The sequence below is a fragment of the Phalaenopsis equestris genome, unplaced genomic scaffold (genome assembly GCF_001263595.1).
Source record: "Phalaenopsis equestris unplaced genomic scaffold, ASM126359v1 Scaffold000255, whole genome shotgun sequence".
NCBI classification, from domain to species: Eukaryota; Viridiplantae; Streptophyta; class Magnoliopsida; order Asparagales; family Orchidaceae; genus Phalaenopsis; species Phalaenopsis equestris.
The window spans coordinates 153354-159304 of NW_018164697.1; positions in this window are offsets into that span (position 1 = coordinate 153354).

A 5951-nucleotide genomic window follows, 5' to 3' on the forward strand; every position below is an offset into this window, starting at 1 on the left:
TTAACTTATCGAACAAAATTAACGAGCCGAACACGAGCTTCTTAATGAGTCGAACACGAGCCGTTTTGACAGCCCTAGTTGGATCTCTAATATGTTGTTGATAGTTGGCTTCAAGGTTTATTGTGATATCATATGAATAAAATGTATCTTAGTAATTCGTGTATATCATCAATTCCGGGTTATTATTTTTGAAATGAAGCTCGAGAAGAAGTAATCCCAATGTTGGGTGTAAGTGATTTTCCAAAATTATCTTCATATTATACTGATACTGTCTAAAACCACTACATTCTTGGAAAGCAAAATATGTTAATATGTTGTTAGAAATGTTGGCCATTGTCTTTTCTAAAGAAGACTTATTGTGTAAGAATACATATGATGTCCAAAAAATTATGAAAGCATTTCATCTTGGGTACACAAAAATAGGTGCATGCCTTAAAGATTTATTTTATTTTGGCGAGATAACGCCACCTAGGATGCATGTCAACTTTGCGGCCAATCAAGATCGGTACAAAGCCAATTAAAAAAAAAAAGTGAACTAAAAAATCGACTAAGGTAGTTGAGCATTTTCTATTACTACTTAGATTACAACGTCTGTGCTAAACAAAAAAAAATGTTAAATATATGAAATGACATTATAAACATGATGATAATGATGAGATGTTGTGCCATCTTATTGATGTTGAAGCATGGAAATCATTTGATTATCTCTATCCTTATGTTATTTTATATCTAAGAAATATTCAAATGCATATAGTATTGGTCCCATGCTTTTGGTTTCATATAATTTTTCTCCTTGATTTGAGGTGAAACATACCTCTTTCATTTTGTCAACCATAATACAAAGGGAGAGAAGTCTAAATAATGATATTAATGTTTACCTTCAACCAGTAATTCTAGAGTTACTAGAACTATGAAAAGGACTTCAATGTTATGTTGAGGCTACATGTCAGCACTTTTATTACATGCACATTATTGTGGACCAATAATAACTTTCTTGCATATGATATATTATCAAAGTGGAGCACCGAATGAAGATTTGTTTGCCCATGCTATGTTGAAGATATTGAATCATTATGGTTGTACAAAAGTTTTTTTTTCCTTGGGTTGTGGACACTTGCTATCACAAGAACATGTTTTTCATCGACTGAGATGTCATTTTGATAATACCGCTGAATTTAGATATTCATACCAAAGAATTAATGGTAGCCAAAATTTATCACAAGTTAACTCTTGTAGATTATTTTTTGTAGAACAAGTAGTAATGACAACAAGTCAAGAAAAAAAGCATACTAGTTTGACAACAATATAACTTGATGATATGTTAAAATGGAAGAAAAAAAACATTTTCTTCAACATATCTTATTGAAAAGATATATTTGCCACATGATTTAGATGTCATGCACATAGAGAATGATATTTGTTATAATTTCATATCCACATTTTTATATCTTAAGAACTTAAAAGGTAATATATATGTTATTTGTAGTCAAAATTTGAGATTTTTCAACATAGCATAACCATAAAAAATTTTTGAAAACACAATATTGGGATAGCTGACCAATAGAATAAATTTGGGAGACTACCCCAACAATAATTGATTATCTTTAATAGTGTGAATTAGTGACACAGTGGTCAAAGTGAGATGATCAAGTTAGCTTCATTATCTTGTTTAATGTTATTACTTGTGCATCAATTTTTCTTAGAGAGGATGAAGAAAAAAGAAGCAAATAAACAAATTGGCCCTCACATAATGGATCTAATACGCCCTTTAGGAGGCAAATTGAGATGATATGAGATTATTTATCTTTTGATTTCAATTATATGTATTATAATCTCATCTTATATATTATGCAATTCATTTAGGACCTATTTCAACTATGAAAAATTAGGCGCACGCATAAGTACATATCTTGGTCATCAAGGATACTAAACTTAGATGTGTATTATTTTCTTTGCTTATTTGTAAATAACATCTTATTTATAACGTTGATTTTTTTTTTTGTAAGTTAATTACTTATCATCTCTAGGTTCACGCTTGTGAGCTTCAGGATTTGTTTGGAGCAGTTGTAGCTATTTGAATAAACGACTATGAAGCTGTTGAAGAAGAAGTTGTTGTTCAAAAAACTGCAGTGACTATTACAAAAAATTTTAAAAAGTCAGATCGTAGTTTTATAGTAGCCACCACAGATACTCAAGCATTCATTTGAGAACGCTTCCGCCTTCTGTTCAATCACACGCAATGCGACCGGCAAAGAAAGAGGCGTTTGGCGACCGAACGTTTTCTCGAATGTCTCCGAACACCGAAGTGAAATGACTATGTTTCTCTAGTAACATTTGGATTATTGCAATCATATGATTGCTACAAGTATGGACAGAATGAGTATGTTTTATGGTAATTCAATTGTGAGATCTATGTTTTGATATCAATAAGATTTTCATCTAGTTATGCTAATTCATAAGGTGATTACATTACAATGCTAGTTCATATTTGAATTAATTCTTTGTTGGACTAGATATGTAAAAAAGACGGAGCAACTATAATTAAAACATGAAAAATATTTATGTCATTTCGCTTAATTTTCCGACAAGTGTGTAAAAAACAATAAAAAATTTATGTAAAAAATTTATATATTGTGGCGGTTCAAACAACCACAAAATATACATGTATCTAGCAGATTAAACTTCCATAATCATTAGATTTTTCACGGCTGTTGTAAAACCACTATTAAAACGTTTTGTGGCAGCCAACGACCACGAAGTATATGTAGATGCTAACGTTCAAACAATAACAGCCAAATGATAAAAGCTTGATAACAATATTTGAGAGAGAACTATCAGCCAATGATATTCAACACATTCCAGAGATATTAATCAGGCAATAATAATCGTGCAAAAAACGATCAAGCAACGACAGTTCGACAACGACGCTAAGAAAATAATCGACCGATATTGACAAGCTAACATTGTTAGATTCCCCTTTCATAGAAAGAATAACATTCTATTTACAATTTGATTGATTTACATATATACCTCACATTTTTTTGTGTTTTCTTATGCATATAATTTATATATTTGCACTCTCCATCCAAAACTTTTAGCAATAGCTTTCGGATATCTATGCTTGAAAGGTATTTGAGAACAGTGGTATAGATAAGAGGAAACGGCGCATGGAAAGGATATACTTCCACTCTTCAGTCTCTATCCCATAGCTGATTCGCGTCAGATAGGGCTGAAATGAAATTAGATAAGATTATAGGTTCCGATATTGAGATATGCTTCTTTATTTCAAAGATATATGAGAATATATTTATATATTTATGCTAACCAAATGTTGACTTAGGTTCTCTTTGCGGCTTACTAAAAAGTAATGTTCAAAAGCTACGGTGGCAATTATATTTTTATTTTTTTTTTCGAAAAAGTTAGAATGCAGCTAAAAAGTTGTGGCTGCAACTAGTCAGGACCGGTGAGAAAACGCAGATTTCAGCAGCAATTTTTTTGAAAAAACTGTCAGAACACATGTTACCCAAAAAGAGAATTAATATAGATTTGAATTAATATTGCATCTAAAACAATTTATTATTAGAGGTAATTGAATTAATGCTTTTTGAACTTTTTTTTTATATTTCTTTTTTTCATTAAATTAATTTGAGATTATGTGAAAAGTTTATGGTGATTAGGTTTAGGGGGGTATTATGGATTTTGTAATATAGTTGAAAAACTATTGGAAATGAGTTCACTAATTGGGAGTGTGAATGTTTATTATTATTATTATTATTATTAAAACATCAAACTCCTAATGCTCACAATTAATAAAAATCAACTTGTTATCTTCAATTTTGTTTCATCACAAAAGGTCACTTATCATCATCTGTTATCACTCCAATAAATTTATTAAAGTAAATTTTAAATACTAGTTTCTTTTTATCAAAGGGTATTTTAAATCCAAATTGGATTTTTGTAAATTATGGCATGGGATGCAGATGAACCGAGCGAAGTTGAGCGGGATTGTGTTCATGCTTGAGTTTGTGTATAAAATTTGTGCTTGAGTTGAGATCGGGATCAAATTGAGCATTTCAATTCATGTTCAACTTTGAGTTTGTTTATGAAATTCGAGCTAACCTTAAATCGAGCTTTTGTGTTCGTATTCAAATTTTGGTTTGGTTTTCATTCTAACTATTTAAGTTAAAATCATGTCCATCTCATATTCATACGCCATCAAAAAAAAAAAAATTCCATCTTCTAGCACGAATCTCAAGGCATTGCACGGATGTTGTGGCAATCTTTTGAGCAAGAAATGTTCAAACTTTGATAAAAAGTCATCAAAAAGTCTGATTTTAACAAACTTACAGTCAAACTAACTGGCTCATCGGGACGAACCCAATGATACCAAAATTGCTCCAATGCAAATAAAATAAAGCTTAGATTAAGATATTAAACTACTTTTGAAAGCTTTCCAAGTATATTTAGAATGTCAAACGGACTCTAAATTGGGCGAGTCCATCGTCGTATCGAGTGTCTTGACAAGATGAATCCAACAAGCTCAAGATCGCTCAATTTTAACATTAATAAGGTACCCAAATGTCCATTAAACACTGTCGAGCAGAGGGAATCTTTTTGGGTCGTCCGATCAGGATGGTTCATATTTCTTCATGAATTGCAACTGGGACAATATAAATAGATTGCCACCCCTCTCATGAGACGGGAGTGAGAGCTTAAAGTCTGAAGAAGACCGAAGCTTGGAGGAACTGAAGTACAACATCACTTCTACAGTCGTCAATCACAGCAGATCGCCATCGACCGCAGCTGACCACTCATTGGCTACTCCTGATCGTCATCAACCACAACAAACTTCTTACCACATGTTCATCTACACACCAACGTTATAAATTAAGAGACTGTGTAATCTTTTTTTGACTGTGGGACAAATAGTTGTAAGTGTAATCACAATTTTTTAGTGGATCTCTTCAACTGGGCTAGGCACTGTGATTTTTTCCCTTTTCGTGTTTTACAATTTAAAAGTTTTGGTGTTTCTACTAGTTATTTTTTTTCATCTAAGTGTGTATTGAATCTTCGCACAACACTAAAACGATAATCTATTACCCAACTGTCGTGAATTGTCTAGTACACATCACATATGATGATAACCAAGTCATTATCTAGTAGATTCGAATAGTATTATGGATCTACTTAATTTTTAACCAAATGACATTTATCAAGTAAATTTTTAACTTTATTATGCTATTGTTGATGGCATAATTTTACAACCTTAATCTAAAGTGTAATTATTTGAGCTTCCATATCTCCAACTTCTAAAGTCACATGTTTTATTACCAACTCACCAGTTAGATTTTCTCCATCACCAAAATAAAAATATCATGCATGTTGAATCTCTTTAGGACGTAGGGTCTCATATCGCTTATGAGTACATACAACATGATATAGACTTTGCTTTTATTGAAGAGAGAGAAAAGAGAGATGGGTATGAAGTTTGAGAGAGATCTTCGGGGATTGAGTATTGAACTTGAACCTCTAGTAAGCGTGAAAAATGGTTGGGGAAGGTTTCTCATGTTACATTCCTTTTGTGTGTGTGCGTGCGCGCGCGCGCGTGTGTGTGTGTGTGAGAGAGAGAGACAGAGAGAGACTCTAAAAAGGATCAAGGATTTTCCTTCTCTTATATTGACTTCCTTTTTATGGAAAATAAAAAAAATGATAGAAAATACTGTTTCGTTGGTTCTTTTTAATAACTCATAGTTGTCATCTTATTTATTTTTAGGTCGTTATATAATTCTCTTATTTGAATAAATCTCTCTCTTGAATCATATCAATGATTCGAGGAGGATAAAAATAAAAAAGAATGATATATGACAACAAATAGGAAAACAAAGAAAAAGAAATAAGCGGAAGACTTATATATAGGTAATCCTCGTGTGATGGGTCCAGAATATACATCC